This window comes from Portunus trituberculatus, chromosome 38 (genome assembly GCF_017591435.1).
Source record: "Portunus trituberculatus isolate SZX2019 chromosome 38, ASM1759143v1, whole genome shotgun sequence".
Taxonomy (NCBI): domain Eukaryota; kingdom Metazoa; phylum Arthropoda; class Malacostraca; order Decapoda; family Portunidae; genus Portunus; species Portunus trituberculatus.
Window position 1 is genome coordinate 28,836,101 of NC_059292.1, and position 18,741 is coordinate 28,854,841.

Here is an 18,741-nt window from a genome sequence, read left to right on the forward strand (position 1 = left end):
AGCTTTCATCATGCCCTTCATTCCCTCTTGTTTATTGATTCCTAGTGATTATGTTTGTAGTGCACAAGAAACTGAATACAAGTTATAGATAGCAAAATTTTATTATTTTACATTCCTTGTTGAGAGTGATAAGTGAGTGAGTGAGTATTGGTGAGCTGCTACTGTCCAGCAGCAGTGTGTTGGCAGCCACACCACAGGCAGGGCACAGCTTACTCAACTGTTATTTCTCTCTCTCTCTCTCTCTCTCTCTCTCTCTCTCTCTCTCTCTGTAAAAACAACTGAAGTATAAATTGCTTACCTACACTTACAGATTTGCTTATGTGTATTACAGTAATTTGAGGATATAAAGACTTGCTAACTGAAAATGTTCTAGTTAGAATTGTAGAAATATTGCATTTTTGCTTTTCTTTACTCAGTTGAGTTTACTGTACTGCTGATTGGATAGGGCCAAGAACTGGATGATATTCAGGCTAACATGGGCAGGATTAGATGTGTTGTATGGTGTGGTGTAGTTAGAGTAACCCATGAATAACAATTTGTTTTGGAACTGTGTGGTGTCTCAGCAGCCTTGTTATTTCTTAGGGTAATTTTTTGAAGTGATCATGTACATAAGAGTATTATACTATTATACTCGTACAGCTTGAAGGAAGAACTGTTGGAATAGTGATTACCATTTCATTTATTTTTTTTTATTTATTTATTTTTTTTTCTAATTAGTTACGCTTCTACATTTCAAATATGTTAAGTTTACATATAATTTTCTTGCCTTTTCAATGTATAAGAGTGGATAGAGATTCATAGATTTATTGTAAAATTCCATCGGTTATCTTTTTATATGTATGTAATATACTTTTATGACTAAAAGTTTTTTTTTTTTTTTTTTTTTTTTTTTTTTTTAGCACAAGGGAGCTGCTCTGCCTTCCCTTATGGAAGCATTCCTGAATATGTAGTGGGTAATTTGTGGCTGATGTGTAATCAAGAACTGTTTAAGTGCAAGCAAAGTGTGCTTGAAGTTTACTTGAATAATCCACATAAGGTTTCCTAAGTATAGAAATATTTTCCCTTATAGCAAAGATGTAACACAATGTGAACGTCTGAAGTATTTCATCTTACCAGTGGTGGTGCAAGTGCTTGTGAAATACTGGACAAGGACTGTGTGCTTGTAAATGTGTGTAATGATTTATTCCTCTACAATCAGGTTTTCTTGGCAAACTATTTCTTATAATACATCAACAACTTTTTATTATTGAAATCTTGATAGTTGTCCTTCATGATGCCCACGAGTATATCAGCAGACTGTCTTCTGCTGCCCTCAAACACGAGAGAAGGTCTTCTGCCATTTCTTAGTGTCATTTATGCATTGATTGATTATTATTTACTGTTATTCATCCATGAAATATGTATTGGTTTTCACTTCATAAATCAAACACTATTAGGTGATGCCTGCCTTCATAGCAGGATGTGGAGTTTGAGATAAGAACATGGCTGGCTCTGCTGGACCTGATTCACCTTCCTCTTTGGCAACAGCTTGTTTGTTGGGCGAGTTGGTGGTGAGGGTTGGTAAGACTAGGTGGGAAGGATATACAAGTAGTGGGAAAGCTTGGAGTAATTCATATTTCAATGAATAGGAATGTTGATCTGTGCCACTATATTTAATTATTGTTGATTGATGTAACAAAAAGATGGGATTGTTGAATCATCTTCCTTTATTCCTAAATAAGGTGCTTTTATATCAATATCAATAAGCTCAAGTGAATCTGTTGACTTCATTTAACATTTTTTTCCATCATCTACATCAACACCAATTCATCTCAGATAGTTTCATAGTAGCTTAAGATGTAAAGTTTAGGGAAGATGTATATTTTCATGTGTTTGGGATGAACAGAAATAAGCTGTGTGTCATGAAGTGTTGTGTTACATAAGCAGGGTACTCTCCTGTCTTCTGGATACACATTTTATTTAGATATGTTATTTCATTTATTTTCTCCTCATTAGATCATGAAGACAGTTTCTATAAATGTTCATATTTGCATTTATCAATATGGCTTTATAACATTCAATCAATTTATAATATCAGTGAATTTTCAAATGTCATTCCAAATGTGAAGTATTGACACATGCCGTAAATGTGAATGCTTGTGTTTGTATACATACTACGTATGTACACGTGCATGGTGAAGGGAACATTTCAAAGTTTTTAATAAATAGTTTCTTCACAGTGTAAGACTTTCTTTAAAGTCCTGCTTTTAAAAACAGAACCTTATGTAGGCCTATAATGTGAGACTTTACATTAGAGATAGAGATCTGACTATGTATGTGTGTGTCTTCTTGTCTCTCTGTCCCCTCCTCCCAAGCTTCCTTGGCTCCTACAAAGTGAGAGAAAAGACCTGATTGTGTTGCTGCCTCCCTGTATCTCTGCCTTTACATACCTATCTCCTGTCCTCCTAACCCTTTTTGATCCTCTGCAAACAGAAAGAGATCCAAGAATATGTAGCCTTGCTTCTTTTTTTTTCTTTGCCTGTCCTAACCCTTTCTAAGCCCCATACCAGAGAGAGAGAGAGAGAAATAGATCCGAGTGTGTGAAGTAATAATAATGAGAAAATCAGAACCAAGTTATGCTGCATCTCTAAAAAGTCCCCTAAAAAACCTAGTCAGCCGCATAGCACAGCCAGCGTCTGCCTGTACTCAAGGGTCCGCACCCTGCCTCCCACACCACAGCGGCACCAGCTGCACCATCTCCTGTGGCACCACCAACCATGCTTCTATACGCCCACCACGCCACCAACCGCAGTGGTACCTGCTTCTACTGCAATGCTTGCGCTAGCAGCATATGGCTTGGCTACTGTGCTTCGCATCTACCGCTACCTAATACTTATCGTTTCATTCTGGGAAGAACATTCAGGTGTTGGCTGAATACAGTTTGCTACTCTGCCCAAGATCGGCAGGTTATTTTCCTTTAATACTTCTATAAGAAAGCGAAATGCCTGCTGAATACAGGAATAAGTACCAGTGTGCAATTACTTATGAAATCTAGAATTTTTTTTCACGCTGATCAATAACAGAGGGATCGTGATGGCGATGAAGAAATTTTTCCCAGTCAGTCAGTCACTCCCATCGGTCAGTATAGCATAGCTGCCCTTCCCTTCTCAGACTACGTATTCACTCCCCCCGCCAAGCCAATGTAAAGGCAAGAATTGGAGTCTCACTGCACCCCAACGGGCCGCCAATAATCATCTTTACACACACACACACACACACACACACACACACTGCTTTAACCCTTTCACTTTGATACGCGACAATCATCACCATATGGGATGTATGAAATCTTTTTAAGCATCTCCATGAAAGCTATGGATGAAAAAGAATAGAGTTTTCAATTTCTGCCCTTTTAAAGATCCGGATGTGGCTGTAGAACAAGTAAAGATCTAAAGGATAAACAGTTTGTTGACTCGTCCTCGTCTCTGATTGGCGCCAGAGGACCGGTGTTCGATTCCCCGGCCGACTGGAGATATTTGGGTGTGTCTCCTTTCACGTGTAGCCCCTGTTCACCTAGCAGTGAGTAGGTACGGGATGTAAATCGAGGAGTTGTGACCTTGTTGTCCCGGTGTGTGGTGTGTGCCTAGTCTCAGGCCTATCCGAAGATCGGAAATAATTAGCTCTGAGCTCGTTCCGTAGGGTAACGTCTGGCTGTCTCGTCAGAGACTGCAGCAGATCAAACAGTGAAAGTGAAACACACACGAAGTGTCAACGCCACACCATACCACCGCACTCTGTTATCCTGACGACCACGACCTCCGCCCCGCCGCGCCCATCCCTCAGACTCCGACTTTATACGTACGGTAAGTACGTATTTAGTGCATCTAATCGGTTTTTCTGTGTTTCTAAGTTTTCAGGACTGTGGGTGTAGGAAGAGGTGGAAGAGAAGGTGGTGGACGCCGGACGGGGGAGAAGGAGGGAGAAGGAGAGGTAGGAGGAGGTGGAGTTACCAGAGGTGAAAAAAAAAACTCAGCAAAAGGGCACATTGTTTTTTTGTTTTTTGTTTTCTCTTTATCAATGGTGTTAGCATTGTTTTGGTATTTGTTATTGTCAGTAACGTGTAACAAGTTTTGAGGCATAGTATAATTAATTAGATTTTTCTGTTTTTTCTCTTTCTACTTTTCTTTTAACAGGGCCTGGCAACCAGCGGGATTTTTTTTTTCCAACACTGTGTTTGCCCTTGGCCAGTGCCCTTGTAATGTAAAAAAAAAAAAAAAAAAAAAGCGTTGATGTGTTTTTGCTTCTCGATAGAAACTCATAGCATAGCATGCTATGAGTTAAGGCAGGTTCACACGTCCCATTGGGACCGATCGCGATCTGCTATGTAGGTGCCTTCAACCACCAGATGGGTTAATTATTTCACAGCAAGTTGGTCAACTGGAACGTACTTTTCTGCACGTTTTGTAAATATTAAATGGTTTAATGAAATAGTTATAATCTTTCTAAGAATGTACTCGTGACATATAAGCTAAAAAGTGGAAATGTTTATATATATGTCGAGCGCTCTTCTTTACCATCTCCATTTCTGGGACAAAAAATAGAAAAGATAATTTATAAGTAAAGCGTAGTTTTAATGCCTTTTTCTTTCCATAAATGAAGTCGTAAATCAACTAATAAGACCAACATGTTGGTCTTTATATTTTGCGATTGCTTTTGCAGTCGCTAGGCGCCGATTGCGAATCGGACACTCTACGTGAGTAAAAAAAAAAATAAATAAATAAATAAAAAACAGTCGCAAACTGGCACGTGTGAACACGCCTTTATAGTTTTTTTTTTTTTTTTTATTAGCACGCTTATGATTAGTATGGTGTTTGATTTAGGACTTAAAAGGTATAAGAAACATGCTCCGAGTGATAATATTCAATAAGATCTAGTGAAACGTTGCATATTTTCAAATTTAACAAAAAAGGCGCCGAGGTGATAAAAAGATATTTATTTACTTTATACGGCAAAGGATCTGTATTTTCTTTATTTTCTAGAAAGTGCAAATTTGTTGTATAAAGGAAATGTAATAGTTTAGTCTGGCTGAGTTTTTCCTTCTCGATATTTTGATGTTTTGTGGTACCGTTTGAAAAAAATGACAGGTGTTTATCTAGGTGTTATTTTTTCATTGTTAAACCTGTGAAGGTTTTTATATTTTTGCCATTTGTTTAAGTATTTATCACGTCAAAAAATGTAGTGCATTCCAATCCGGGCGTCTTTTTTCTTTTTTTGATTTTTAAAATTATTTACTTTTTCGTAAATATTTGGTAATGACCCAACTCCTTCCCGCCCTCCCTTCTCTCAGCACATCAAGATTTTGCTACACTGCCTTGTGTTTCTAAGCTCTATTTGTAGTTTTTTTTTTTTTTTATTTATTTATTTATTTATTTTTTTTTTTTTTAGGGGTGGTATGTCTTAGTGTTTCCATTAAATGCACACATATTTCACTGTGGAGCTGAAATAGGTGAGAGGATTTGAGTGAGGGAGGAGGGTGTATGTGTCGGAGACAGAATGGACAGTAAGAGAAGGAGTGCAGTGGTGGTATTGGTAAATTAAAAGTTATGGTAGTATCATCATTATTATATTAAGGGTACGAATAAGGGGTGTGTGTGTGTGTGTGTGTGTGTGTGTGTGTGTGTGTGTGTGTGTAATTCACCACGGTCGTCTACTGATCACCGAGCCAGTCTTTACCCCATGGAAAGAGCTGTGCTCATAGACCGATCTTCGGGAAGGAAAGAGACCACAGCACACACCACACACCGGGGCAGCGAGGCCACAACTCCTCGAAATACATCCCCATACCTAATCACTTACTAGATAAGATGGTGAGCGTGGAATCGGGCAAACGTCCACGCATAGGTTCGAATCCCACCACATACCGCCTTGATACTTTGCCATTTGTCGAGTGGTTTAAAGTTACCTGCATGTCACCATGATTCCTAGGTTCTAGGTGGTTACACCAAAAATGCGCTTGGGTGGTGATATGGGCCACTATAAATAAAATTGCCTACGCCATTAATGGCCGGAAGCTGAACAGCGCTTCCCACGCATACTCTTCAAGTATGCCTGCAAGCGCTATAGGCCATAACATAAAAAAAAAAAAAATTACATTACGCGGTGTGTGTGCGTGTGTGTGTGTGTGTGTGTGTGTAGTACCCTGCCAACGTACAGTCCTTGCTCCCATGCTCTCCCCTCCCAATATTTACTCTATCCAGCTAAAACTAATTCGACAGTAATTCTTAGACAATGCCACACTGAAGTGTGTGGGAATGGGAAGGGAAGGGGTGGGAAGAACAGAAGCAATGCATCGTCAAAACTTGCCGTACCGTAGCTGACCTGTTGCGGGAGGCGGGCGGTGAGGGGCGAGACAGGTTAATGGCTCGCCGCCTGTTATTACCACACACACCTTTGCCGGTAAAGATGCAGGAGAGGCACGCCAGGAAAGGCCACGAGCCACCAGGTAAGGACGGCGTGTGGGCGGGGAGCGAGAGAGTGGGGGGAAGGGAGGGAAGGGGAGAAACAGGTGGGCGGTGACAGTGACTTCATCTCCCCCTGAATCCCCCCATCCCTCACTCCTCACTCCACAGTCCTCAGTCCTCACTCCTCCCCAGACCCCAGCTTCCCTCATCCAGTGTGCTCCGAGGCACGGTGGTGGGCAGGTGTGTGTGTTGCGCTCCGTCAGCCGCGATGCCGTGAGGCGGGGTGGTGTGCAGTGTCAAAAGTGCTACATCTCGAACAACTTTTGTGATGATACGACTTGAGGTGTTTCCAGCGGGTCACGGATTACGTATAGCCCTTGTCCAGGCCTAGTGAGGCAGCGATCTCGCGGCTGTGGCTTATATCCGAGGAAGGTTTGTTGAATTTTAGATCGTCAACACCAACCAACGGGCGGCTGGGTGGCTGATGGGCCCGATAGCGAGCGACAGACGTGGCTCGGAAAGGAAGCTTTGATTCGAACTTTTCCCCTCCATGTCATTCATGGCGGCTCAAATCAGTTTACGAAGAGTATTGGCACCATAATGATAACATACATTAAGATTGTGGCAGGAACTGATGCCTCTGGAATAGAAAATTTATTGGTTTTAGCCTGTGCCATGTAGTGCTTGCCACGATTCATTCATTGCTTCAGAATATAATCGAGCAACGTCGTTAGTTTGTAGCAACTCAAAGAGGAAAATGAGAACGCAGACAGAAATCAACTAATACTGTTGACGATGGAAAGGTATAAGAAAAACCTACTAACAAAAAGATTTCACTGAAGATTATCAATTAACACAACTGCAACAGAATCAAATTGAGAAATCAAACTAGTCTTGCGAAGCTGATGTATACTCTCGTCTTTGTATGAGCACTACGGAACGCTTGCCATCCACACAGGAGAGGGTGTACCCCTGCCCTGTGTAATAGTGTGTATTGTTGTGTGTGTGTTGGCGGGCAGCGGGGCAGTGAGAGCAGTGAGAGCAACAGGAGCATCGTGACACGCGCGCACGCCTACAGTGAAAGTGAAGACCTGGGCCTTGCAGAATTCACCATTTGAGTCTTCCTGAGGTAAATATGCTGGGCGAGACTCTTACTTTACAACGTCCGTCCTTTCTCTCTCTCTCTCTCTCTCTCTCTCTCTCTCTCTCTCTCTCTCTCTCTCTCTCTCTCTCTCTCTCTCTCTCTCTCTCTCTCTCTCTCTCTCTCTCTCTTCCCCCCCTTGGCGCCCTTCCACGTGCTCCTCCCTCCGCTCTTACCAGGTACTTGTAAGTTTGTCTGTCCACTACACGCCTCGCAGCTTCCACTTGTTGATCGGTTGTCACTGCGTACGAGGGTGTGCTGGCAGATGCTGTCACTTCCTTTGCTCAGTTTTAATCAGGCTTCTTTAGTTCTTTTTTTTTTTTTTCTTCTTTTTTAATTTATTTATGTATTTATTTATTTTTCCTCTTTTTTTATTTTCATGTGTCTCGTGTGGTGTGTGTGTGTGTGTGTGTGTGTGTGTGTGTGTGTGTGTGTGTGTGTGTGTGTGTCTATTTTTGAAAGGAAAATCATGTGTTTTGGTATTACATATTTAATCCATCCAAATTCATCACGCGTATTTTTATATTCTATTTATTTATTTATTTTTATTTCATTTATTATTTTTTTTGTGATGTCATGCTCATTTGTAAACACCAAAACAGAGTAAACACGAAAGCAGCACAACAGAGTGAGTGGCACAGGGCAGGGACGCAGTGAGGTAGTGTTTGTCTCATCAGCTCTTTATGTTAATTAATTGCTAACCACTACGTACGTGTCTGCACCGAGGGAAACTTCATGATTCGATGCTTATTGTTAATTTCTTCTCGTTTTTTTTTTATACCATGTGGACTTTTCACGGGAATTTATGGGCTAAAGGGGATACTGTTTAGGGTACCTCCTATCTCAAAACCCACCCGCTAGGAAACCGTTGCCCCGAGTGAGGAAGCCCAACCTACACTCGGACCGTGGACAGGATTCGAACCCGTGCGCTTGGAGATCCCTCGGACCCCAAAGCGCGCATGGTTCCACTGTACCACGGCGGGAAAGGACCAATTTAACCCCTTCAATGCTGAGACGCGTTTTTATCTTGATTTTTGGGTATGGTGAGACGATTTTATTTGCATTAGGAAGAGTCTACGGAGGTCAGAAGATTAATGGCCTCAATCTTCACTATTTTAATCCCCACGTAAATTTCTGAAGCTGTATAAAATCGCCAAATAGTAACATGAATGAATATGGAAACACGTCCTGGTACAAAAGATTAATTTGACTCTTAATCTCCATCTTCTCTTCATTAATATTCCTAGAGTTGTGATTTTTAGTTGGTTATTTTCTCCAGCATAGTGCAACGAATGTTATGAAAATTATATACATCGTTGGAGTTTATCATAATAGATCACGTAAGTGCATGAATTGTTAATTGGTGCTCTTAGCGTCCATCTAACGACGTAACGACCGCTCGCTGTGCTCTCCTGTAATCACCAATTACTGCCGACACGTGAAGGGCGGTAAAAGTAAATGCATTAAAGGCTTGAAGATGAAAGGTAGAGTGATGGATAGATAGATAAAAAGATATATAGGTAGGTAGGTAGAGAGATAAATAGATGGATAGATAGTTAGATAGATAGACAGATAGATAGACAGATAGATAGAGAGAGATAGATAGATAGATAGAGAGAGAGAGAGAGAGAGAGAGAGAGAGAGAGAGAGAGAGAGAGAGAGAGAGAGAGTGTATGTGTGTACTTTTCAGAGCGAGAATGGAAGGGGGAAGGTAAAAGATCTATGTGTGTGTGTGTGTGTGTGTGTGTGTGTGTGTGTGTGTGTGTGTGTGTGTGCCAGGCCACTCGCCCACGTCGGCTCGTATGTTCATCCTGCGTCAAGGTAAAAATATAAATGAACATACGTAGTGAACCTACACACACACACACACACACACACACACACACACACACACACACACACACACACACATCCCTAGCAGTTGTGTGTTTCGCTTTAATTGGACTCTTGTGTGTGTGATTGTGAGTGTTTGTGTGTTTGTGAGAGTGAGAAGAAAACATCATCTTTTTTCATCTATTTTTTCTTTCTTTTTCGTTTTCTTTTCTTCTTTTCTTACACATTCATTTCCCCACTATCTGGCAAATGAATTCCCTGGTTCATCATTTGCACTCTAGTGTTGGAGGTGTATTGTAGTGCATGTATGTATGTGTGTGTGCGTATATATGTAGTATGTATGTAGCTTATGATGCAAAGTATAAAGGTGTGTGATTGGTATTATTTTGTCCATTGGAAAAAATTAACTTAACTTTGTGTATGAATATGACATTAGGGTCTTGTTGCTATTAGTGTGCATGTGTATGTGTGTGTGTGTGTGTGTGTGTGTGTGTGTGTGTGTGTGTGTGTGTGTGTGTGTGTGTGTGTGTGTCTGTCTGTCTGTCGAAAGAAAAAAATCAAACAGCTAAGGTTTATGTAGGTAAAGTCACGTATATATGACTTCTAACACAACAACAGCAACAACAACAACTACAGAGTCAAGTCAGAAGAAAGCGACAAAGGAGGCGAGTGATGAGCGTGTGTGTGTGTGTGTGTGTGTGTTCGTCAGTCAGTGTCAGGCCGTCGTGGTATGACTGAGCGTGAGGCGAGACAGTCAGGCCGGGGAAGGCGAAAACAATAAAACATCTTAAGCAAACAAACGATACCACCACCACCTCCACCCCCACCCCCACCCCCACTTCCATCTTAAGGCAGTGTTGACTCTGTGTGTGTGTGTGTGTGTGTGTGTGTGTGTGTGTGTGTGTGTGTGTGTGTGTGTGTGTGTGTGACTGCAGGTAATGGAGGAAAGGAGAGGGAAAATTGAGTTGGTGATGGGAAGTTGAGAGAGAGAGAGAGAGAGAGAGAGAGAGAGAGAGAGAGAGAGAGAGAGCTATATCAATTTTTTTCTGTGGTTTTGTACGGTTAGGCAAGACAAGTGTACCATATGACCCTCCCCTTGACCAGTGTATGGGGATTGTGTACGGCTCTCAACGCGCCTATTTTGCGAGGCAGAGGGTAGGGAGTAGGGAGGGCTGGAGAGAAGTGGGGAAGGATTCTATTGGGGGGGGGGGTCAGGATGGAAACAAGTGGGATGGGGAATGAGGGCTGTGTAGGGGAAAGGGAAGGGAGCTGGGAGGTTGGGGAATGAGAGTTTACATACCACACCTGCGTTTCAACATGTCACTGTCATTTTTACATATTTAAGGACACACGAACACGGCAACTCTCTCTCTCTCTCTCTCTGACTAGTCCATACGGCAAATCTATGTTGCTTCAACTAAAATCTATTAATTAACTATAAGACGCCAGATTATTATTTGTATCAGCTTGACTCGCTAATTATAACCAGGTGATGATGATTTTGGTACAAATACAGCGTTAGTTTATAAGTTTGTTGTATTTCTGGTTTCCTCAAGTCACTGAAGCCTCATCCTGGCCCCAAGCTTTTAGACTTTTAACAATTCAGAAATTAACTCATATATTTGTAACCTCTAATCTAATTTTTATTTCTACCTTAACATTTATAATAATTCTTGCCGCCCTCTCTTCCTCTTTAACCCCTTCAGTATTATGACGCGTTTCCATATACATTGTGCTTACTATTTGATCATTTTATACAGCTTCAGAAACTTATGTGGTGGGATTGAAATAGTGAAGACTGTGGCCATTAATCTTCTGACCTCCATAAACTCTTCCTAATGGTCTAATAGTACACAAAAGTCATGGTAAAACTGCGTTTTAGTACTGAAGGGGTTAATCGGGGTTGTGCACGTTTCATAGCAAGATAGACTGGAATGCGCGGCGTGTACCAAGCGAGTGCATGACGGCGGCAGTGAGCGGCGGTGTCCCCGTGCTAGCCTTCTCTCACGTGACATTACGGAGACAATTCGTGAGCCAGAGTGTGGTGACTGTGACAGGTGAGGATTGGTGCACGTCATCAGCCAGTGGGGACGTAGTTTAGGTTTTTCCTTTTCATGTTTATTTCATTTTTTTTTTTTAATAATGTTTACTTCCCTGTTTTGTTTGAGATTCTCTTATGCCGTTGTGTTTATGTTTATAGGAGACAGAGGGAGTTCAGACGTGTGCAATATGCATTATGCACTTGTATAGAAATGTCTTCATGTAGATGTACTGAAGGAATGTTAGGCTGTCTGATAGAGTTAAGCTGGACTTCTGACAGCTTTAACTTCACCTCGGCCCCACTCAAATGACGCGGTGCACATCTAAAAGGTTATTTTGCAGATAACAATGATAAAAGAAAAAAAATAGATAAGTAGGTCGATCAAACTTTTGTTCAATAAACTCAGATTAAGTTATTGAAATAGAATAACAGGAATATCATTACCAGCTACAGGCTAATAATGTAACTCGAAACAGCTTTAAGTATTCGTGTGTTAGGCTGTCTGATAGAGTTAAGCTGGACTTCTGACAGCTTTAACTTCACCTCGGCCCCACTCAAATGACGCGGTGCACATCTAAAAGGTTATTTTGCAGATAACAATGATGTGTGTGTCGATCAAACTTTTGTTCAATAAACTCAGATTAAGTTATTGAAATAGAATAACAGGAATATCATTACCAGCTACAGGCTAATAATGTAACTCGTGTGTGTGTGTGTGTGTGTGTGTGTGTGTGTGTGTGTGTGTGTGTGTGTGTGTGTGTGTGTGTGTGTGTGTGTGTGTGTGTGTGTGTGTGTGTGTGTGTGTGTGTGTGTGTGTGTGTGTGTGTATGGGCGCGCGCTCGTGGACAGTGTCATTACCATTAGATCCCTTCTGTCTGCTGACTGATGCATTGATCACGGTGTTTTATCGGTCTGTTGTAGACCTTTCTCTTTAGTCACGCGGCACACAATACAGTCCCGGGAGCTACAAACAACTCAAGGATTAGAATTGGGAGTATTGTATATTAAAATATTTGGCAAATGATGGAATTATCATTTGCCTGAAAAAAGTAATTTTCTAAATATATTTGGACAGTATGCTTGAATGCACGTGTTGCAAATGTGTTCTTGCAAACTTTACACACATTGTAGAGTAAATGTTTCATAAAGGTTAAATATATTCGTCACTGATTTTCTTTTTTATCCATCTATTTTTTAACTATATTTCTTACATACTGAAGCTGTTCAAAGATTAAATTGTAAAATAAAATCTCAGCAGATGAAATCCTACCCGAGGTCTCCGTGGCGTATAGTTAGAGATAGATACAGAGAGATGAATGGCTCAGTGCATCGGAGTGATTGCGTGACGTCAACACAATACTGGTACGTGTTATGGAGTAAAGATCCTCGCCGTGGGTGTGATTGAAGCAGTCAGTGTGTGGAGTTGCGTGCTACAGGTGTTAGGCTTAGGTCACCATGACTATAACACGTCTAGAGCATGTTTGGTCTGCGTGTGTTATGTTAGACACATTTTTCGATTTTTCAATTGATCTGGAACAACCAAGCCAGGCAACAGACATGTGCCAGTACACAAAGGAACAGGCAGGGAGTGTATTCGTGTCGGATCGCTGAAGTTGCAATAGGCGATGTGACGAACGAGGCCTGAGTGCACGCTGGCTGATCTTGCGTGTCCCGCTAACACGAAGGGAGAAGGGAAGGCGCCCCAGTAGCGAAGAGGCACTCCCGCCTCATTATCCACCAGCCTCCACTCACCTCACTGTGAGTCGTATTAGTCTGAAAGCATGTGTATGTTTCACCTTTAGGGAAAGTCAACTTAGAACGAGGCACACTTATACCTAATGCATTTGTGGCGCGTCATCGAACCCTGCAAAGGTGAGGCAATCATACACTGTTCGCTAATGGCTCCCTATAAAGGTAAGCCAAGCTTGGCACGGCGGAACGATTTGTATGACTTACCAAGTTACCAGGCCAGGCCATCCGATGCCTCTTTTTTTCTTCTTTTTTATCAATACAAGTGAGGACAAGAGTGTTACATACCAAATGTGAAAAAGTAGTAGCTCAGTAAATCCAACCGTAAAAGGAAATATTCAAAATAGATGTTGTTTAACAAGTAACTTAATGTTCATACATAACAGCTACTCAGTCTGCCTCCACTTTGCACATCAACACTTCCTTTCAAAAGAAAGAAAGAAAGAAGAAAAGGAAAATGTTTTTACTTTTAGCTAAAGAACATTTTCTTCAGGTAGAATTACGTACAACTCAAGAAAATGTAAACATTTTGAACCCCATTTTTTGCCTTCAGGATTTTCTCCACTCTGCCTAGGAGTGTTAGAAGTTCATCTGCTGATTGGGTTTCTGTGCGGCTCATCTACTGATTGTTGTTGTAGACCGGAGGCATAAAGGAAGCCGTGTGGGCGTCGGTATCCCAGAGTGCATCTGTGCACAGCCCGCAGGGCCTCCACACTCCTGCTGGAAAGCTTGTCACTGCTGGGGAAGGACTGGGAATGGAGTGATTACTCACTGTACTCATCAGTCTTGTTAATCCCTGGCCCGGCAGGCGCTCATGCCTCCACCAAATCCTCGAACCTTTAAGTACGATAGAGTTAAACGGAAGGTCATCATTGATACACATTGGCTTTGAGGCTGACCTGCTGCAATGAAACCTGGTGAACTGAGACTTATCAGTCTTGGTGTTTGAAAGTTTGGCGAGCCAAGACACAAGTAACTGTTAGACATAACAATCTCACTTTTTGTTATACAGTGCACATTGGCCACGGCTGTATTCTAATGAAGCCCGCCTCTCATTAACACGGTGGTGGATGGAGGCAAGCATTACGTGAGAAGCTGAATACAGTAGATATAATATACAGTAGGTACTAAGGGTACAGCTCCGACATCCTCAGAGCATAATGTGTTTGAGGTTAAAATATAAACTTAAAACGTGTGGCATGTCGCGCTGCACGGCTGAGTTCAGTACTTTGTGGTGCGCGGGAAGCCGTGGCGCAACTGCTTAGCCACGAGAGAGGGACGTTTTGATGTGTGAAGGAGGCCGGGCAATGACATAACTCATTCGAAACTCTCCTCCGGTTTCTTACCCCCCGACCGTCCCCTCCATACTCATAAAAGAAAAGTGTTATATATTAATGCATGTACTACTACTACTACTACTACTACTATTATATTAATGCATGTACTATTACTACTACTACTACTACTACTACTACTACTACTACTACTACTACTACTACTACTACTACTACTACTACTACTACTACTACTACTATCACCTGCCTTGTTATTATCCCAGTAATAAGAAACACAGCCCAAGGACGTGTGTTTCTTCCTGACTGGTTTTGTACGGGTGACTTCTTCAAGGGAGCTACACCTGAGCAGGGAAGGCGCCCAAGCAAGCCCAGTCATGGTGTGTGTGTGTGTGTGTGTGTGTGTGTGTGTGTGTGTGTGTGTGTGTGTCCAGGTGTCATGTATCCTCTGACAACCACCCTGTTGTTTTGTGGAAGAGTTTTATTGGTTTTGTCGTTGTTATTATTATTGTTGTTGTTGCTGTTGTTGTTGTTGTTACTGTTGTTTTTGTTCTAGTTGCTACTGCTGCTGCTGTATCTGTTATTGTTGTTGTTGTTGTTATTGTTGTGCCCTTCTGTCACACTTCTTCCATTCTGTTACGTGTGTGTGTGTGTGTGTGTGTGAAGGAACAGGTTACGGGATTTTCACCGCTGGTATAAAAATTGCCTACCTCACACGTCCGTAAAGAAATAAAATAAATTAGTATTAATTTATTAGAATAAGCAGTGCACACACACACACACACACACACACACACACACACACACACACACACACACACACACACACACACACACACACACACACACACACATCAAGCAAGTGACATTCATGATAGGAAATAGTTTTTGCCAACCAACACAGCAGCATCACTGCGTAGCAGCTGGCCGTCTTTCACCGTGTCATGAAAGCCTCCAGTCCTCGCTGTGTTGCTTGCAGCCTCACCACACTCTCACATCGCCTCAGGCTGCACTGAAGAGCGTGCTGGAATGGCAGGCATTTGTGAGGCAAACTAGAAAAATGAACTTCTGCAGATAGTCAGCCTCTCCTCCTAACTACTGTCCTTCATTACTCAGTTGGGATGTCGAGATTGAATTATTTCCTGATTACTCACACTGATGTTGTGGGTTGACGATATGAGTTAACTTCGGAATTTTTCAATTTTTTTTTTTATGTAACGTGTTAACTGCTCTCCATACACGTCATTTTCGTTCACTTTACTGTATAATCGTTGTGACTTCATGAAGGTCGTTCTTTTTGTCAAGTCTTTGGATGAAGGCAGAGTGAGGCCTTCCACTTATTTGGATCTATTTTAGTGGAATGTTTGCCATGAAGTGTGATGGTGAGCAGTGTGTCAGTGTGGCTGCTGTGATGGTGAGTTGTGGAGTGTGGCCATGGCACAGCACACATCACTCGTGCTCCACGGCCATCACTGTCCTCCCCGTCACCCACCAAGTAGCTACAAAGATCCCATCCCACCCCGTCCCCTTAGAGAATGCCGGTAAGAGGCTGTGTGTGACAGCCCGCAGCCTGAGCTCTGCATTACGAGAGAAGCAGTTCTGAGTATCCCTTACCAGAGTGCATTGTGAAAGATTGCTCCAGTTCCTTTGCAAACGACGCCGCAGCAGAGAACACAGGGAAGGAGGTGACAAAGGTCAGCTCATCTCTCAGAAGATGGACACTGTTAAACTGGAGAGTATCTAGGACACTAATGACCTGGCCCTGCGTCCTCGATCCACCACGGGCACCGCCATCTTCAATCCTGAGAGGAGTCATGCAGGATAGTGCAAATAGTGGTGTAGGTGCCTGTGTCCCTAAGGTGACCAGGAACCACGGCATCCTTGTGGAGGACATGCAGCAGCTCCTGAGCATGTGGTTACAGTCAACACCCTCACCAGTGTCCAGTACACTCGTGCCGTCTGGCGGTGGGTGAAGGTGGCGAGACAGGGGTGCGGGTGACTGGCCCATAGGCTGCTTTCCCACTTCAGGGTGGCGTGTGTGCGTGCCGACGTGCGTTGCCTCTACAAAGAGGCACCACACTGTGCATCAAGATCGGACATAGTGACAGAATCCCCGATCATCACAGGCTCATCACCATGGCTGTCACAGTCACCACAGTCTTGCCGGTTCGTAGAGGTGGAGGGACACCCGGAGTTGGGGCGACGGCACAGATGAGAGAGACAAAGGAGACTCACCCAGCATCCCTGACACTCTTAATGTCCCTGCCTTCCTTCACTCACCACCTCCCCAGTGTCCCTCTCTCACTTATCCTTAACACTTTTCTCTCTTATCACCCATAATACTTATTCCTTCAATAATGTTTTTTTTTTTCCGTCCCTTCTCCTTTATTTAAGGGAATCAATTTGGTAACTGACTTTTTACACTTCCTTCAGCCTTTCACTATTTCTGTCTGTGCCCTTCGCTCACCTCCATCACCACCAACGAGTTCCTTCCGTCCATAAATTCTTACAACCCCTGACAAATAACAGGTGTCTTTCCTCAGCGATGTCCACCAAACTGTCTGTTCCTGTCAAAAGCCACAGCTCCATTTCCGCCCTCATCATCATTCAGCCTTCTCACTCTCCCAGGAACAGTTACGCCAGAAAGACAAACAGAGGTTGTCCTAGCACCTCCTTACCATGTTGAGAGGGAAGGACCCGAGGAAGGGACGCTGCACGGGTGTGACCGCATCTCACCACCGAGGCCGCCTTTCACTGCCATTGTGATCCACACGCCCTACGCCCTCACGACACCACCTGCCCCACACCACCGCCTCGCCATTCACGCCGCTCTCACAATCCTCTCAGCTCACCTGATGGCCGCTTTTATTAGTGATGGTGTATTGTTATTATTATTGTTATGTTACACACACACACACACACACACACACACACACACACACACACACCTCGCACTATCCAAGTTTGGCGCTCATCCTATGTCTTTGCGTCCAATATTATCACCCCGAGTTTCGAACAGCTTCGACAAGTATCGGTCGTGTTAACCTGCCGTCGGCGTCACTGACTCAAGACTCCAATGAGATCTTCCATATCTGTAACACTGACAATGTCATACCCACGAATGGGTAACATTTTGGCCACCTGAAGCAATGAGTCCATGGTGGCTGCTGCTACACTGTCTCATGCGTTGCACTGAGCTCACCGCCACTCATTTCTGCCTCGACCCACGGGAGACCTCTCCTCCACCCATGCTTCACTGTAGCGATGTTGACAAAGTGCCAACATTTCACCATTACAACTGTTGCTTTATTGATATTAAAACTACGAAAGAAATTTTGTTGTCATAATTTACTTGTGTCTAGCTGATGGTGGCACCGCTGCTTGGGATGTTAGTTGCCTCATCTGTGTGATGCACTGCTGGTGAGTGATGTGGGGCTCCAACTTCTGGTGCGATGTTCACTGGTGCGGTGTTCACTGGCATTGCTAAGTGAAATACATGAAAAAATAAACAATGGCAGATAGATAATATAACCGTGAAAGAAAACAGCAAGACTGTACCTTTTTTTTGAAAAGCATCGTGTAATGTGGCATCGGCGAGTAAGAGGAGATAAGATATGAAGAGAGTTGCCAGACGTTGGTGATCATGTTATCATTGGTACAACGTAAGTACGTATGTAAGTACCAAAGATAATGTATACGTATATACGAATGAACTAATGATAGTCAACATCTGGCATGGTATAAATATAAGTAGATCAACAAATGACATGCATATACATGAGAGAGAGAGAGAGAGAGAGAGAGAGAGAGAGAGAGAGAGAGAGAGAGAGAGAGAGAGAGAGAGAGAGAGAGAGAGAGACGCACACACAAAGGGCTCAGAACACCCATAAAGAATGTCTCATTGTGGGATTTAAAAGACAGAACACGATTCCTGTTCCCCTTGACTCGTCTCTTTCATTCTCGTTTCCTGAATTTTTTCCATGTTTCTTGCTAAACCTGAAAAAAAAAAAAAATGGCGTGATGACAGAGGCGAGGGAAATGGCTGGATTTGTAGTTGCAGCGACTGAACAATAATTTTCCAGGTCGTGTATCAAACACGCCAATGGATTGCAGAGGAGAGCGCGTCTTTTTAAGCACTTGCCCTTTTCACAGACTGGGAAAAGATCCTGTGCATTGGCGGTAAGAAGCATTAGAAAGGTGCGGTGTGCCACGGAAGAAGTAAAGCGGTGAAGTGTATTGGTCGTG

The 18,741-nt window shown here is 42.8% G+C and overlaps 1 long non-coding RNA gene across 1 annotated transcript; it reads left to right on the forward strand.

Moving 5' to 3' along the window:
• Window positions 1-6,670: 6,670 nt before the first annotated feature.
• Window positions 6,671-17,829, forward strand: LOC123514493. Its single transcript, XR_006677617.1, has 2 exons — window positions 6,671-7,569; window positions 17,125-17,829. It is a non-coding gene; the product is annotated as an uncharacterized LOC123514493 (long non-coding RNA).
• The last annotated feature ends 912 nt before the right edge of the window (window positions 17,830-18,741 follow it).